At 49.2% G+C, this 18,234-nt stretch overlaps 2 protein-coding genes across 5 annotated transcripts in view; both read left to right on the forward strand.

Annotated features, from left to right (window-relative positions):
• The first annotated feature begins 17,900 nt into the window (after positions 1-17,900).
• Positions 17,901-18,234, forward strand: part of FLYWCH2 (FLYWCH family member 2) — a 7,692-nt gene continuing 7,358 nt past the window's right edge. Inside the window, exon 1 of one of the 3 annotated variants that reach the window (XM_024759638.1) lies at positions 17,901-17,977. The gene's annotated coding sequence lies outside the window, so the exon portion shown is untranslated. Of the gene's footprint in view, positions 18,090-18,234 lie in introns of all 3 variants that reach the window. The other 2 variants (XM_024759636.1, XM_024759637.1) reach the window with 2 other exon arrangements.
• Positions 18,026-18,234, forward strand: part of FLYWCH1 (FLYWCH-type zinc finger 1) — a 44,968-nt gene continuing 44,759 nt past the window's right edge. For both annotated transcript variants that reach the window (XM_024759635.1, XM_024759634.1), the window contains exon 1: positions 18,026-18,089. The gene's annotated coding sequence lies outside the window, so the exon portion shown is untranslated. The remainder of the gene's footprint in view (positions 18,090-18,234) is intronic.

Genomic DNA, 18,234 nt, shown 5'->3' on the forward strand with positions numbered 1-18,234 from the left:
CAGCATGTGGGATCTTCCCGGACCGGGGCACAAACCCATGTCCCCTGCATTGGCAGGCGGACTCTCAACCACTGCGCCACCAGGGAAGCCCTCCAGATTTTTTTCATCCCCCAAACTGAAACTCTGGACTCATTAAAGACCAGCTCCTCACTCCCCCCTCCCCCCAGCCCCTGGTAACCTCTATTCTATCTTCTGTCTCTATGAATTTGTCTATTCTAGGTACCTCATTGTATGGTCAGGCCACTCGAGATGGCTGTTCTCTTGCTCTCTGTATATTCCCCTGCCCGACCAGTGCCTGCTTCACCTATATCTTAAGCACATGACTGACCTGCCTATGTACTTGCTCCAGGCCCCAGCTAGTGATTGTTCTTATCAAAGGGGCAGTGAGGGGCATGCCCCTATAACTGGTAATCAAACCTCCCACCCCTCCCCACAGAGAAGACTGCCATTATGTCCTGCCCACCCTCAGCTGCACACGGTGGGGATCTGCTCCGGGACCTTGCTTCAGACATGTAAGATCCCCCCTATCCATTATTATTATTTGTGTGTGTGTGTGTGTGTGTGTGTGTGTGTGTGTGTGTAAGCCAGCTTTGGTTTTTGGATTTTATTTTTTTATACAGCACGTTCTTATTAGTTGGTGGTGTGATTTAGGAGACTGAGATTGACATATATACACTAATATGTATAAAATGGATAACTATAAGAACCCCCTATCCATTAAACCTTTGCCATCTGTGTTGATGACTCTGGGCTCTTTCTTCATTCTTAAAGCTAGGCAATGCAGGCATTGTAGGCCTGTTGTGTGCAGCCCAACACTCATAGGGTGGAATCATAAAGTTCTGTCCTTTGGTATCTGGCTTCTTGTACTTAGCATAATGTCTTTAAGGTTTATATTGTAGCATGTATCAGAATTTCATTCCTTACTATGGCTGAATAATATCCCACTGAATGTATATATACCACATTTTGTTTACCCATGTGTTCACTGATGGACATTTGAGTTGTTTCCACATTTTGGCTATTGTGAACAGCGCTGCTATGAATGTTACTATGCAGGTCTCTGTGTGAACAAATGTTTTCCTTTCTAGACTCTAAAGGTGGACTCTTCTCCGGGTTCCCAGCCTCTGGGCTTCCCCTCCAACCTTCATGGGACCCCCAAAAAGATTTTTAAATTTTCCTTTGAAACTTCATTTGTATCCTACAGTGTAGTAGGTTGACTAGTGGCCCCCCAAACTTCATGTCCATCCAGAACCACAGAACATGACCTTACTTGGAATAAAGGGCTTTGCATAGGTAACCAGTTAAGGATCTCCAGAAGAAATCACCATGAGTTTGGAGTGGGTCTTCAATCCAGTGACTGATGTCCTTAAAGGAAGAGGAGACGCAGAGATGCACAGGAGAGGCCATGGGAAGATGGAGGCAGAAATTAGAGTGGTGCAGCCACAAACCTAGGAATGCCAGCAGCCACCAGAAGTTGGAGGGTGGGAGGCTCTGCAACACCTCAATTTAGGACTTCTGGCCTCCAGATTGTGACAAATTCCTGTTGTTTTGTGCCATGCCGTTTGTGACATTTGTTATGGCAGCCCCGTGAAACCTCATCCATATAGGTAAGCCATAGTCATTGTAGAAAACGAGAAAATACAGATAAGCGAAAAGTCAAACCGCACAGAGGCAATTCCCTGCCCCCAGAAACAACCACAGTTAACACTTTAGCGTCTATCTCATCAGAGTAAGATATCTAAAATGCAACCTTCTGAAATGCTTAAAGTTCTCCCAAATGCCTTCAGGATAAACTCTCAAACTCCTTAATAGGGCCTCAGAACCAGGCCTTTTTGTAGCCTCTTTTCCTTCTACTTGAAGAAGATTCAACGTGCACACCTGCCTCTGCTTGTTCCCCCAGGCGGACAGGCCTTGCCAGTGCCTTCAACCTCTGATTCCCTGGCCTCCTCGCAACACCCCAGTGGAAGCACTCCTCCTTCTGGAACTTAAGCTGCTGGCCCACCGGAGCCTGAGGTGCTGGTGACCTCTGGGGCAGGGGTGAGTGGAGCCTCTCCCACCTCCACCTCTTGATTTCTGGACCCAGGAATCCTGGAGCTGCCATTCCACCCAAGGCAATACAGACCATAAACAAACAAATAATAGGCAATTACCAATCATGGGAACAGCAGGGAGGGTGTAAATGGGGTGGGAGGGCAGGAGGTCTCGAAAAGGATCTCACCCTCCCTTCCAGAGGGAGACCAGGCCCCAGCAGGAGGGCAGCTCCCAGGGCTGATGTTGAGGCACACTGGGCCAACTGTGAGGGTTTCCAACATGGTCTTTTGATCTGGAGGTCCCCAGTCCCAGCTCGCCCCCTCCAACAGGCCTGTGAGCATGGTCCTGGCCAGGCCTGGTAGCTTCCAGGCCCTGTGTGGGCTCGATGGCCTGGCTGGGACCAGGTAGCCTCAGCTCAGGTTGAGGGGGGCACACACCAGTCAGAGTGTCTGCCTGAGCAACCTCCCAACAGCACTCGGCCCCCAAAGAAACCTCGGATCCAAGGCCCTGGAAGATGACCCTGATCTTGTGCCCAGGACAGGACCCTGATAAGGGAAGCCCTTCCATGGACAACAAGGGTTGTCCTGGTCCCGAGTCTTCACAGGCACTGCCTCCTTCCCTGTGGCCGGCAGTCCTTATGCAACACGCCCTGGCCCAGGGCAGCACCGTGCTCCCCATCCCTTCCTTCTCGGGGTGGATGCTGTCTGTAATTTGGGGGTTTCTAGAGCTTTTAAAGCACTAACTTTATTTTGTTAGGACTGCATATTTAGTCTCTTTGGAGAGGTTAGCAGTTGAGGCTTTATGAAAATTCAGATGAATTATGACTGCCAGACGTGGCACTTTTTTTTTTTTTAATTTTTGGCCATGCTGCATGGCATGTGGGATCTTAGTTCCCCAACCAGGGGTCAACTGACATCCCCTACAGTGGAAGCATGGAGTCTTAACCATTGGACCACCAGGGAATTCCCCGCCACTTTTTTATTTTAAAAAATACTGAGGAAAAAACCCCCAAACACTGAAAAGTAAAAGATCAACCAAAATCCCATCACTTAAAAATTATAAACATATTTTATAAAAATATAAAGCGGTACTCCCCCAACTGGTACCCTCACACCTCAGAGCCCCCAGAGCCTTGGTGGGAGCCGCTCCCTGGAGGGGTCACAGAGTGCCGTGCCAGCTGAAGATCAGAAGGCGACATCCATGCATGCATAGTGTTGGCACAAGTTCATAATATGAAAAAAAATGGGAAAAAGCTAAATACCCATCTATAGGATATTAGTTAAAGTAACGGTGAAACAACCTCATGTTAAGAGAGGAACTCTATTCTCCTGGTTGTCAAGGCACACGTATCAGGCAGGCTGCATTCTCCACAAAGGTAGGTTGTTAGATGCAGAGATACAGGGATGGTGGGTGGTGGACGGCAGATGGTAAGATGAGTGGCATTTTGTATGTGTCAGGGACCCTGGGCCCCCCCCGCAGGACCTGTCCCCAGGAAGCCTCAGTCTCCCTCCTGCTAGCCCTCCCCAGGACACCCCTTGGTCACTGCCTTCCCAAGCCCAAGTATCACCTCCTCCAGGAAGTCTCCCAGGACTGAAGGCTCCCAGCTGCGAGCTCCCAGGGTAAGCATCTCCTGCCAAAAATGTTGGCTCCAGGGATTCTAATGAGTATGAGCTGGGGGCTACAGACTGAGAGGGCAGGGATTGGACATAGGGGCTGCACTTAAAGCTGTGCTTACACAAGGAGCTCAGCCTCCTCTCCAAAGGGCTCAGAACTGTGGAGTCTTTGGCCCCACTTCCTGCAGCTAGTGGCCCAGTGCCTTTACATTCCTCCTCTACCAGCCACATGGGAAGCCTGCCCAGGAGCTGGGTGCTCCCTCTCCCCCTCACCTGCACCCACAGTGCCCTTAGTTGTCCCACAACTAGGTACATCTTAAATGCTTTTATTGTAGAGCAGGTGAAAGAGAAAATGAAATGAACCATCATAGCCTCAGAAAAATGTCACGTGGTTTCAGTGAAGCCACTGTTTTTCTAAGAAGCCATCATGCGGGCACAGGAGGGAGGAGCAAGGAAATAGCACGCCCAAGTCCATTTCGTGTCCTGGCCTAGCTAGAGGCTAAGAGCCAGAGAGGAGAGAGCTTGGCTCTCTTCAGAAGGTGAGGACCCGGTGCCGGGCAGGGGACCAGGGTGGGAGAGCTGCCCCACCAGCATGTGGGGGTACCTTTGAACTCGCTAGGGAGTAGGGGGAATTGGGCAGGGAGTGTGAGTGGGGCAGGGGAGGGAGGGTGCCAAGCTGCTCCTTCCTCTGCACCCAGCAATCCCTGGGGTCCCCCACCCCACTGTCACCTGCCAGAGGACCATCCCCCTCAAGTCAGCTCCAGGCTTGTCCCATGGCATGTTCTCAGGACCAGAGGATCCTGCTGGGAGCAGTGAGATGGGGGAGGGGGGCATCAGGATCCTGAGCAGGAACAAAATTTCAAAATTGCCTGGTGGACGTGAAAAGGGGCAGAGTGGGGGCGGGGGTCAGGGAGCTGCTGGTGGGTGTTCCCAGATGACATGGCAAGCAGAGGAGAGGGGCCCAGTGGCCAAGCCTGGGGCTGCAAGTTGGAGGGGGCAGCTGGAGGAGGCTGAGGAGGATGGGCAAGAGGAGAGGGCAGAAGGGAGGGGGCCAGACCAGCGGCTGCAGGAGCTCACTCAGGAGACAGTTTCCTGAAGTGGGTCAGGGTACAGGTAGCCATGAGGGCTGACCCCAGGGGAAGCTGTCACCAACCATAGGCCCAAAGGGGCCCTGGGAGGAGTCCAGCCAGAGCTGTAGCCTGGAAGGAGTGAGGCCAGGAGCAGGACAGCCACTGGCGGAGTGGGGCGAGGCAGGACATGTGACCCTCCTCCTCTCAGCTCCAGCCTTCTGCCGCTGCCTCCCCTGTCAACACCAGAAACCAGAAACCAGAACTGCAGAGACCCAAGGCCCCTGGCAGAGCAGGGATGTGGGGTGGGTGGAGGGAGCAGGCGCTGTGACAGTCCCTGGGGTGTGTTCCCTTTGCGGCTGGGGAAGGTGGCTCTGCAGGGCTGTGGGGAGGCAATGGGCCCCCAGCCCAGAGTCCTGAGGGGGATGTGAGCATCCCCAGGCCTGTGGAGGGACTCCTGAGCCCAAGGCCCTGGGCTCAGCCTCTGGGGAGGGGATCCCCGGGGGTCTTGGGGAAATCAGAGTGTGTGGGAAGGAAGATGACTAGGCATGTCCCCGCCCCACACACAGGGGTGAGCTCTGATATCTTGAGAAGATGGTGGCAGGAGAGATGCCCACGGCAATGGCCATCAACATGTTGAGAGACATGTCCCCCCTCGCAATCAGCCAGGCCTGACCAGGCCCAGCCGCCAGCTACCAGGACAAGAACAGGACCCTGGTTGCTTCCAGGACAAATAAAGTCTCCAGGGATGGGGGGAGGGGTAGGGGGCTGCTTCCCCTGGACTGAGACCCCAAGACATCCCCAGCTACAGGCCAGGAGCTTCAGGGGACCTGAGGGACCCCTCAGCCTCCATCCCCTGCCAGGGGTCCAGGCATGTCTGGAGCCGTGCTTGAGGAGCCAGAGGGACCCCCTCCCCCCAGACCCTGGGGCCTGTACCTGGCTCACCTGGAAGCACTCCCTGCAGCCAGCCCTGTCCCAGGTGCCACAATATGTCCACTTGTTTCCTCCCACAAGCCCAGGGGGTGGAGGGTGCCATCTCCATGAGCTGTGAGGAGGCAGAGCTCTGAGGGGCCAAGTCACTGCCCTGAGGCCACCAGATTGTCACTACAGAGGGTGGGGTAAGGCTGGCATCTACCTTGGAGCCCATTCTTTCTGCTCAGCTGGGGAGGGGGCATCTCGAGTGTCCCTGTCTTTTCTCTGGTTCCTGCCCCCGTGTCAGCCTGGGACCCTGAGCCCTACAGTCCCCTTACTGTCTCCATCCTGTGGGGTCACCCTGCCCCGTTTCCTCCGGCCCTGAAATTAACGGCCTCCGGGTCGGCAGTGTGGCACACTGTGATAATAATGATTGACAGGATGGCCTTATACAGCTGGATGAAGAGCAGAGCAAGCCGGAGCTTGCACCGTGGGAGGTCCCAGGGTGGCCGGAAGTAGGGGTCAGGGAGTGCCTGAGTAAGAGGGAGGCCTGGGCATGGTTTGGGGGAGGCACAAGTGAGGTGGCGAGAGGGTAGTGGGAGACCCCCTCCCTTGGCCTGGCCGCCCCACCCAACTGGCCACCATTGTCCTCCTCCCATGGTCAATTCTGGGCCCTGCCTGACCCCACCCCCATACCCTTAAATGTATTGACAAGAATCCTCTCCAAGCCCCCTACAGACAGGAGAGCCCACCTTCCTGGGGATGGGAATGCTGTGAGGCAACATTTTACCATTGAGGTATGAACAAAGTCAATTTGTGGGCAAAAATAAAAATTCACTGAATGCACATGTATTCAGTGCCTACTGTGTGTGCCTGACTCTTTTCCAGAAGTGGGCTCCAAATCCCAGGATTCTTGGTCCTTTGAGGCCCAGCTCCAACCCTAGCAGCCCTGGGCCCTCCCCACCCCCAACCAGCCCCGACCTGGCCCTTCATCAGGGCTGTCTGGCCTGGGCCACCTCTCAGCCCCAGGGAGGCTCTATGGGGCCTCTGTGCCCTGAGGTCCTGAAAAGGAAAAAACACCCTGCTTTCCCTCTCCTACACTCACAGTCACACACCAACACTTCTCACACCAAATGTGTGGGATTTTTCACACCCACCAATTTTCCAATTTCCTGTGGACACCAACTAAGATTTCTATGACTTAATTCTGACACTGACAGAATTTAGCACAGACCCCACATGTTAAAGGCTCAGTCCTACAATACTGCTCCCACTTCAGATGCCAATCCCAGGTAGTGGGTCCCCAGGTTACCCACATCTGTCTGACTTGGCTACAGATCATGTGTTCCCATGACCCCCTTCTTGGGTTTAATAATTTGCCAGAAGGGCTCACAGAACCCAGGAAAACAGTTTCCTTACTAAGATACGGGTTTAGGGAGTTCCCTGGTGGTCTAGTGGTTAGGATTCGGCACTTTCACTGCCATGACCAGGGTTCAGTTCCTGGTTGGGGAACTGAGATCCTGCAAGCCCCGAGGTATGGCCAAAAAATAAATAAATAAAATAAAATAAAATAAAATAAAATTGTTGGGACTTCCCTGGTGACGCAGTGGTTAAGAATCTGCCTGCCAATGCAGGGGACACGGGTTCGAGCTCTGGTCCTGGAATATTCCCACATGCTGCAGAGCAATGAAGACTGTGTGCCACAACTACTGAGCCTGCACTCTAGAACCGGCGAGACACAGCTACTGAGCCCACGTGCCACAACTACTGAAGCCCGCGCACCTAGAGCCCATGCTCCACAACAAAGAGAAGCCACTGCAATGAGAAACCCACACGCCACAACGAAGAGTAGCCCCCACTCGCGGCAACTAGAGAAAGCCTGCGCGCAGCAACGAAGACCCAACTCAGCCATAAATAAATAAATTTATATTAAAAAAAAAGAATCCACCTTCCACTGCAGGGGACACAGGTTTGATCTCTGGTCAGGGAACTAAGATCCCATATGCCGTTGGACAACTAAGTCCATGCGCTGCAACTACTGAGCCCGCATGCTGCGACTAAGACCTGATGCAGCCAAAAAATTTAATTAATTAATTTTAAAAAAGACTGCTCCTTTAAAAAAACAAATAAGTAAAATTGTTTAAAGGAAAAAGATGGTGGATATTATGGCATGTGAATTAAATCTCAATTAAAAAAGAAAAATGTGGGAGTTTGGGATTAGCAGATGCAAACTATTACATATAGAATGGATAAACAACAAGGTCCTACTCTATAGCACAGAGATACCCTGTGATAAACCATAACGTAAAAGAATATGAAAAAGAACATATATGTATAACTGAATCACTTTGCTGTACAGCAGAAATAAACACAGCATTGTAAATCAACTATACTTCAATAAAACAAATTTTTTAACAATGAAAGGGAATTCCCTGGAGGTCCAGTGGTTAGGACTCTGTGCTTACACTGCTGAGAGCCCGGGTTCAATCCCTGGTTGGAGAATTAAAATCCCACAAGGGGCGCAGCGTGGCTAAAAAAAAAAAAAAAAAAGTTACGGGTTTATCATGAAGGACATGGCTGAGGAACAGCCAGATGGAAGAGATGCACTAGACAAGGTATGAGGGAAGGGGCGAGGAGCTTCCATGCCCTCTCTGGGTGCACCACCCTTCCAGCACCTCTGGGTGTTCACCAACCCGGAGGCTCTCCAAATCCCATAGTTCACGGATGTGTATGGAGGGTTCATCACATGGGCGTGACTGATCATTAACTCAATCTCCAGACCCTGTTCCCTCCCCAGAGGATGGGGCTGAAAGTTCTAAGTTTCTAATCAAGCCTTGGTCTTTCTGGTGGCAGCCCTCATCCTGAACCTAACCACCCAGAGCCACCACATTAGAACAAATGACACTCCTGTCACCCAGGAAATTCCAAGGGATTTGGGAGCTCTGTGTCCGGAACCACAGGCAGAGATCAAATATACTGTATAATTCTCTCTTTTTTTAAATAAATTTATTTTATTATTTTATTTTATTTATTTATTGTTTCTGGCTGCGTTGAGTCTTCATTGCTGCGTGTGGGCTTTTCTCTGGTCGCGGCGAGCAGGGGCTACTCTTCGCTGCGGTTCGTGGGTTCGTGGGCTTCTCATCGTGGTAGCTCCTCTTGTTGCGGAGCATGGGCTCTGGGCGCGCGGGCTTCAGTAGTCGTGGCACACAGGCTTAGTTGCTCCGTGGTGTGCGGGATCTTCCTGGACCAGGGATCGAACCCGTGTCCCCTACACTGGCAGGCGGATTCTCAACCATTGCACCACTAGGGAAGCCCTACTGTATATTTCTTGTTATGTCACAGGACCTCATACTCCTGGGCCCCCTCTACCTGGAAAACCAGCCACTAGGTAGGGTCCCTGAGGTTTCCCCTTCCTGTGGTCCTTGACCCAAAAGGGGACAGTGGGACCTCCAGCATCACCTTCCCCTGGTGACCTCTTTTCCAGCCTTCACTGCCTCAGTCATTTTCAGTTCATAAGACCGTCCACACAGAAGAGAAATTTTACAAAGTAAACGTAAAGTAAAAGTACAGTCTTTCCGTCTTCATTGCCCCCAATTACAGTTCTCATTTCTGGTGGATTGGACCTTGTCCCTCTGGATGTTTTGGTGCAGAGACAATCCGAAGTAGGTGTATCTGTTCTCTGGGGCTGCCACAATAAACCACCACGAACGGTGTGTCTTTTCTTTTCTTTTTTTTTTGGAACAAGGAATAGCAATTTGAATCAGAAAGCTAGCAGACCCAGAAGGTGGCAGACTAGCATCTAAAAAACAAAACAAAACAAAACATTTTACCTCAGTCCAAATTCCGACTCCTTTTATAGAGAAGAGAGGAAGAGCAGAGGCCCACTGTGGCGCCCACCAGTGGCTGAGCGGGACCACTACCTGTGGTCATTGACAGTTTCTCGCTTTGGGGAGGGGTCCGCTGCTGCGCCCACCAATGGCTGAGCGGGGGTTGCTAGAGCAGCGAGGCTGCTATAGCTGGCGCCTGCCCCGCCCCTATTACAATTTTTCTCCCTCTCCCTCTTACACGCTGTTAGATGCCTTTTCCCCAGGGGCTCAGACTCACCCTCCTGGAATTCAGGCTTCAGGTCATGCTTCGGAGCCATTTACAAGCGATTCGCCGCCTCCTCCTCCTTCTCCTCACCCCCGACTACTGCCCCCTTCTCTCTATCCCACCCAATTCCGCGTCAGGCTCGCCGTCAGGCACGGCCAGCTCTACATCCTGGGCCCGATTTACCAGCGCCCGCAGATCTCACAGCATCGCGACCCGCGCAGCCGCCGCTCCAGCCAATGAACTTTGTGTCTCAAAACAACAGAATTTTATTCTCTCTCACTTCTGGAGTTCAGAAGTCCAAAATCTGGTTGTCACTCCCTCTGAAGGTTCTAGGGGAGGATCCTTCCCTGCCTCTTTCAGCTTCTGGTGGGTCCAGCATTCCTTGGCTTATGGACACGTTACTCCAATCTCTGCTTCCATCTTCACATGGCCTTCTTGCCTGTGTCTCTCTGTGTGTCTGTGTCCCCATCCCCTTTCTTTGCCCTTAGAAAGACACCAGTCATTGGATTTAGAGCCCACCCTAAATCCATGATGATTTCCGCTTGATATCCTTAACTTTTTACGTCTGCAAAGACCGTATTTCCAAATAAGGTCACATTCACAACTACTGGGGGTTAAGACTTGAATGCATCTTTTGGGGGACACAATAAATTGTATTTATTATACAATAAAGTGTGGAGAAGACACATTTCTCTAACCACAAACTAGAATTTTTAAAACTTTGTCTTTTGAAATAATCTTATATTCAGAGAAAAGCTGAAAAAAAAGTATAGAGTTTTCCCATATATCCTCCACCCAGCTTTCCCTAATGTTAGCATCTTACATAACCATAGTAATCAACCATAGAAAAGAACATTGATACAATCCCATTAACTAAAGCCCTCAAATTTCACCAGATTTTCCACTAATGTCCTTCTCGGGTCCAGGATCTAACCCAGGATCCCAAATGTATTTCTCTGTCATGTCTCCTTAGCCTCCTCCAATCAGTGACAACCACCTAGAATATTTGTACAGCCATTAGTAATTTAAAATGTATGTATGATCCAAATTTTCATTAGTTCTATTTTATTTTAAAAATATGAACCATGGAGGGACTTCCCTGGTGTCCCAGTGGTTAAGAATCATCCTGCCAATGCAGGGGACACGGGTTCGAGCCCTGGTCCAGGAAGATCCCACATGCCATGGAGCAACTAAGTCCATGTGCCACAACTACTGAAGCCCGTGCGCCTGGAGCCCGTGTTCCACAAGAGAAGCCAATGCAATGAGAAGCCCGCGCACCACAACGAAGAGTAGCCCCTGCTTGCCACAACTACAGAAAAGCCCGCGTGCAGCAACGAAGACCCAATACAGTCCCAAAGCAGCCAAAAATAAATTAATCAATTAAAAAATTTTTTACTTTTCAAGCTACTAAAGAAAAAGAGATAAAGTTTCAAGATATATTTATCCCAGGATTGAAACTGAAACTGAATACTTTAGAAATGAGAACCACCATCTCCTGTGGATACATGTGCCTAAGCATAGGGCACATTTGTAATATGATTCCAATGGTACACTCGCTGGAGTACACATCCCTTCCTCACCTATGTAAAGGCCACTTCAACACTTACACCATCTGATTGAAAAATGTACAGTGAAGCCAGTATCCACTAACGCCAATGAGGGCAGGATCAATACAAAACATATCAGTGATCTTTGCAAGTACTGTTTAAACAATGATTTTAATGTGAAAGAAGTTATGAATATAGGCAGAAAATGCGTGTCTAGAATCAAGGAACAAAAGATATTTTAGTTTCACTTTTTGGTATTTAAAATGAAATTAAAGGGGTGGGATAGGGAGAGTGGGAGGGAGACACAAGAGGGAGGAGATATGGGGATACATGTATATGTATAGCTGATTCACTTTGTTATAAAGTAGAAACTAACACACCATTGTAAAGCAATTATACTTCAATAAAGATGTTTAAAATCTTAAAAAATAAAGTGAAATTATATAAAGTAACTGAAATTATGGCTATGGATATACAAACCATTCTTGAGGGAGCAGTTTTAATATATATGCCACTTTTTAAAATTTTTTATTTATTTATTTATTTTTGGCTGTGTTGGGTCTTCGTTGCTGCGCGGGGGCTTTCTCTATTTGCGGCAAGCAGGGGCTACTCTTCGTTGCAGTGTGCGGGCTTCTCATTGCGGTGGCTTCTCTTGTGGGGCACGGGCTCTAGGCACACAGGCTTCAGTAGTTGTAGAACGTGGGCTTAGTTGCTCCGTGGCATGTGAGATCTTCCAGGACCAGGGCTCGAACCCGTGTCCCCTGCATTGGCAGGCAGATTCTTAACCACTGCACCACCAGGGAAGCCCCTATATGCCACTTCTTGATCCTTCATTTTTTATCTTTGTTTGTTTGTTTGTTTTGGCCGCATGGTTTGTGGGATCTTAATTCCCCAGCCAGGGACTGAACATGGGCCCTCGGCAGTGAAAGCCCTGAATCCTAACCACTAGATGACCAGGGAACTCCCGATATTCACCATTTTAGAGTGTACAATTTTGTGGCTTTTAGTATATTTACAACGCTGTGCAACCATCATCATTATCTAATCACAGAACATTGTCATTACCCCAAAAGAAACCCAGTCCCCTTTTAGCAGTCACTCCCCATTTCCCCCCAAATCTCCCAGCCACCGGCAATCACTAATCTACTTTGTCTCTATAGATTTGCCTGTCCTGGGCATTTCACATGAATGGAATCATGCAGTATTTGTCCTTTTGTGTCTGGCTTCTTTCACCAGAGTATGGTCTCCCAGGTTCCTTCGCGGTGTAGCAGATATCTGTATTTTGTCTCTTATTATGGCTGAACAATATTGCATTGCAGGGATAGCCCACATTTATTTATCCAGTCATCATTAGATGGACATCCGAGTTACGTTATATTTGTTTCACTGTTATCAATAATTCAAAAAAAAAAAAAAAAAAAAAAAATTCAAAAAGCCTTGAAGCTAAATCCGTGTCGCGTCAGCATAGGCCAAGGAGCGAAATTGCGATGCAACAACTATGTCAGAAGGATAAACAGGAGGTCTTCTAGTTATTCGGTAACGGGGGGTGGGGGAGGGGAGACCAGACAAAACACCCCTTCGCTCTGTGCACACGACCTCTGTGCTTTTCCTCGGTCAACGTGGAGAGCGGATTACGATCTCACCCATGTTTCCCGCCGTGGACAATGTATGGCTGATTCTCCTGGCGGCCGGGAGGGGGCGCGCGCGGACGCCGTCGGGCCCAGTGGACCCCGGAAGCCCACCCAGGCCCTTTTGAGGCCTGGGCATCGGCTCTAACTTGCCTTCTGCGGGGGTGGCGGGGAGGGTGGCGTTTGGGCCAGAAAGGATTCCTCAGCAATGACCCGGCATTTGGCCCGCTATCCGAAGAATGCGGTGACATCCTTACTCCACCCCGAATTCCAACATAAATCGCAATACTAATTGCAGGCCCCCCTTTCGATCTCCTTCCTTCCTTCCTTCCTTCCTTCCTTCCTTCCTTCCTTCCTTCCTTCCTTCCTTCCTTCCTTCCTTCTTTCTTTCACAACGCTTTTTACAAAATCAATTTTCTTGAAATACAGTTGACATAGGATAAAAATTTCCCTTTGGAAATGTACATTTGCCATATACAAATATAACCACTGCCCCAATCGAGAAATGGAACATTTCCATAATCCAAAACATTCCCTCAGATAGCACAAACTATTGATATATAGCAAGGTATATAACTTTAAACAAACTATATAACTCGATCACTTATTATATCTATTTTATTATGTCTCCTCCATTGACCCTACAATATGGGTTCCTGGAGAGCAGGATCTTTATTTTGTTCACTGAGGTTCCCAAGTTCACAGTGTCAAGTAAATAGTAGCTATTGAACACACATTTGTTGAATAAATAAATTCCAGGGGACTTCACTGGCAGTGCAGTGGTTAAGACTCCGTGCTTCCACCTTCCACTGCAGGGGGCACAGGTTCAATCCCTGGTTTGGGGGGCAATGAGAAACTTAATTTTCAATCAATTAAAATTAGAGACAAGTCCCTAAGCAGTATCAGTATTTTGAAACGATTTGATAATATATATAAATAAATAAATAAATTCCAAAACATGAGAGAATCAAGTGGAAAGGGAGAAATTATCAAACCTTTAGAAAAAGGTAAAAGAAAATGCTATGGGTTGAATTATGTCCCCACCCCCCCACCCAAAGAAGTTTAAGTCCTAATCCCCAGTGCCTGTGAATGTGACCTTGTTTAGAAACAGGGTCTTTGCAGATGATTGAGTTAGGTGAAGTCATTAGGGTGGACACAACCGAAACGACAGGTGTCCTTTTAAAAAGGGGAAATCTGAACACAGAAATGCACATGGGGAGAACACTGTGTGCAGACAAAGCAGAGATCAGGGTAATGCATCTAGAAGCCAAGGAGAGAGGCCTGGAACAGATTCTCCCTCCCAGCCCTCAGAAGGAGCCCACCCAATCCACACCTTGATCTCAAACTTCTGGCTTCCAGAACTACCAGGAAAAATTTTCTGTTGTTTAAGCCACTCAGTTTGTGATACCTTGTTCAGCATCTCTGACAAACTAATACAGAAACTATCCAGTATTTATTCAAGTAAGTATGGGAAGAACTTGCTTAGGATAATTTTAAAAAACAGAGAAACTCAAATTGGAAAAGACCACTAGATGCAGCTGTGTAGGGAATTCCCTGGTGGTCCAGTGGTTAGGACTCTGTGCTTTCACTGCCAAGGACACGGGTTCAATCCCTGGTTGGGAAACTAAGATCCCACAAGCTGCGAGGTGCCGCCAAAAAATAAACAAACAAACAAACAAATAAATAAAGATTCAGATGTGTAAACACACACACCTATCATACACCTATTTTCCCAACTTCCTCCCCCACCAAATGTAAATAATAAAATATTTCCATCACATGTGGAACACTAGGGTTAATCTGAGTTCAATAAAAATGTTTCTTAAATCAGTAAGAAAAAGATGAACAAGATAATAGAAAAATGAAAGTGCAGCTGTTCTCAAGGTGTGTTCTGGTGGCCCCTGGGGGTTCCCAAAGACTTTTCAGAAGATCCATGATTATTTTCATAGTAATACTGAGACAATGTTTGCCTTTTTCACTGTGATGACTTTGCACTGATGATGCAGAAGCAATGGTAACTCTTAGTGTGAATCAAGGCAGTGACACCAAACTGACAGAATTTATTGCCAATGATAAAATTCTAAGTCTTCTGGCAAAAAGTACAATTTTGGAAAACTTGTATGCCACCTTTAGCTTCACAGCTTCCCAATATTGCCAGACTTTTGTGTTAAGATTGGTGGCAGTATTAATGAATGTTATACATTTTATTTATATTGTATAATGAGATGTGTCAACATTTGCAAGATCTGTATAAGTCAATGAACAAATATTTTCGAAAAGACCAACACATGATTTATGAAATCACATGAGGGTAAAAGAGCCTTTCAAAGTGCAAGACAGATCAATGGATTTTCATGTAATAGAACACAAAAAGCTCACTGATAACATCTCAGATTCCATGTTGCAACTAACCTTCAAAAAACTACCATGTTTTGAGTGTTGGTGTAGTATCAAAGAAGAATATCTACAATTATCTGAAAAGGATATTAAAATATTCCTTCCTTTTCCAGTTTTTTATATGTGAAGCTAAATTTTCTTCACGTACTTCAACCAAAGCAGCGTATCCCAATAGAGTGAAGGCAGACACAGATATGCGAACCCAGCTGTCTTTTCTCAAACGTGATATTAAATAGATTTTTTTCTTCTTTTTTTGGCCATACCACACGGGATCTTAGTTCCGCGACCAGGGATCGAATCCGTGTCCCCTGCGGTGGGAGTGAGGAGTCTTAACCATTGGACAACCAGGGAAGTCCCCAAACAGATTTTTTTTTTTAATGTAGAACATTGCCACTCTTCTCACTCATTTTTGGTTTGAAGATACAGTTATGCAGTGAATTTATTATTGCTATTTTAAATTCTCATGTTAAATTTCTGATATTGTAAACATTGATAGATGTAACCTACACAACCAAAAGCTCTTCAAGCTTCTCAATAATTTAAAGAGTATAATCACTCTTTAAAGGGGTCCTGAGACCAAAAAGCCTGAGAACCGCTGGACTACGGAATATAAATGTTGGAACCCACGACCCACAGGATAATACTGTGTGAATTCTAACAATGACTCCATGAGGTAAGTGATGTTATTATACCCATTTATCAGATGAGAAAACTGAGACAGGGAAGCAGTTGCTTGTCATACAGCAAGCTAACGCCAGAGCTGGGATTTGAACACAGGCATCTGACTCCAAGCTTGTGCACTTCCTTGGGGACAATCTGGCAACATGTTTAAAAAGCTCTTATGGACTTCCCTGGTGACACAGTGGTTAAGAATCCGCCTGCCAGTGCAGGGGACAAGGGTTTGATCCCTGGTTCGGGAAGATCCCATATGCTGCAACTAAGCCCGTGTGCCACAACTAGTGTGCTTGTGCTCTAGAGCTTGCGAGCCACAACTACTGAGCCCTCGTGCCACAACTACTGAAGCCCGCGTGCCTAGAGCCCATGTTCTGCAACAGGAGAAGCCACCGCAATGAGAAGCCCGCGCACCACAACCAAGAGTAGCCCCCGCTCGCAACAACTAGAAAAAGCCCGCGCGCAGCAACGAAGAACCAATGCAGACAAAAATGAATAAATAATTTTTTAAAAAACTTATCAAAAATAAAATAAAAAGCTCTTAAGACATTTGCCTTCTTTTACTATTTTTTGAAATTTCAAGAAAGGGAATAATCAGATGTCAGGAATTTAGATACAAAGATATTTATAACGTAATAAAATTAGAAACAACCAGTAGTTAGTGGATTATTAATAGATAATGGCAAATAAATTCATGAAGGCCTTTGAATGACTCTGAAGAATACCCAGGAAATGACCTGGCCCCTGGAGAAAGGATTGGAGTTCGGTGGAAGCCGTGGCTGCTGAACCGAGGGTGGTGATCAGGGATCTGCAGAGCCAGGGCGGCGGTGGCGGGGTGAGGCGGGGGAGGAGGGAGCTAGGAGCCTTTGTAGAGGCAGTTGCAGGTTCTGCTGATATTTGGACTTGAGGAGGAGGATACAGGAGAACGCGGGAGAACTGGAGGACACGGCGGATGCAGAAGATGCGGAGAACGTGGGAAATGCCTGAAGTCCAGGTCAGGCAGGCCTCATGGCACCTGGACCTGCACCTGCTGGGAGCCCAGGAGCAGCTTTAGAGCAAGAGAAAGAAAGGAGGAGAAGAAGAGGGGTGTCCGGGGAGTGACGTTTTCTAGAGAGCAGCAGCGTCTTCATTCTGCCAACGTTAGGACGCGCAGCTAAAAGAGTGGGGGCTCTAGCGGGGCGAAGGGGGACGGGCGGAGGGCTGCGGAGGGTCGCAGTGAGCGGAGGGGCCCGGGGCGCCGTGCAGGAGGGGAGGCGGGTGAGAGGCAGGGCGGGTGTCAGCTCGGAGGATGCTGGGCCACTCTGATCGCCACACGCCAAGTGTCCAGGAAAGCAGCCCCCAGGCCCCGCAGCTCCCCGTGTGGGAGCAATCCCGGTCTCCACCGCCCAGGGTAGTCAGAGAATCAGTGTGCAGTGACTGTGTGCTGTGAGTGCGGGCTGGACCGATGGGCGAAGGCCGGGATGATGGACGAGGTCTGCACCTGTGGCGGGGGAGGGTGGGGGAGCACCAATAACGAGGGAGGGGCCAATGGCGAGGGCTGGACCGAGGGTCGGGGAGGGACCAATGGCAAAAATGCTGCGTCCTCAGGGATGCTGGGCGGAGCGGAATCAGTAGATTTGATGAGCATACTGAAAGTTCTTCCCTCTGCTCGCTCACAAGAACGACGGAGACGATCGAGGCCTTTAAACAAACGCTGTGACTTCCTCTGCGTGGAGCCAAGGTCAAACACTGGGGGAGGTCGGGTGGTCTCAGTTAAACCCACCCACCTTGTACTGGGAGAGCCCCGCCCAAAACTGGAAGTCTGGCCACTGGAAGGCTGAACCCCGCCCCCCGGGGGCCACCGCCCAATAACGGCATGGTCCTGCCCCCTCGCGAGCCCTGGCTCCGCCCCCGCACGGGATTGGTCAGGCCGCCAGTTCTGCCCCGCGAGGGGAAGACCCGGAGAAATCGAGCTAGCTCAAGGAATGGGCCCCCCACAAGCCCTGCTGCGCATGCTCGCTCCGTGACCCCAGCTTGAGGTGACTGCCCGAACCCAGACGGGGGCCCCAGGCACGGAGGCTGAGGGACCTGCCGCGGCTCGGTCTCCGGAGAGGGAGGGCCCCGCTGCCGTCGCCGACCGGCCGGTGCCCGGTGAGGACGGGCCCCAGCGGATCGGGGAGGGTCTCGGGTCCCTGCCGGGCTCCTCTGGGGATCCCCAAGGGCTGCTGATGCTGGGGGGTGCCCCCCAGCTCTGCATCCCAGCGCTCAGGCCGCCTCCTTGTCCTTCACCAGAGAA

Source organism: Neophocaena asiaeorientalis, unplaced genomic scaffold (genome assembly GCF_003031525.2).
Source record: "Neophocaena asiaeorientalis asiaeorientalis breed wild unplaced genomic scaffold, Neophocaena_asiaeorientalis_V1.1 scaffold254, whole genome shotgun sequence".
NCBI lineage: Eukaryota > Metazoa > Chordata > Mammalia > Artiodactyla > Phocoenidae > Neophocaena > Neophocaena asiaeorientalis.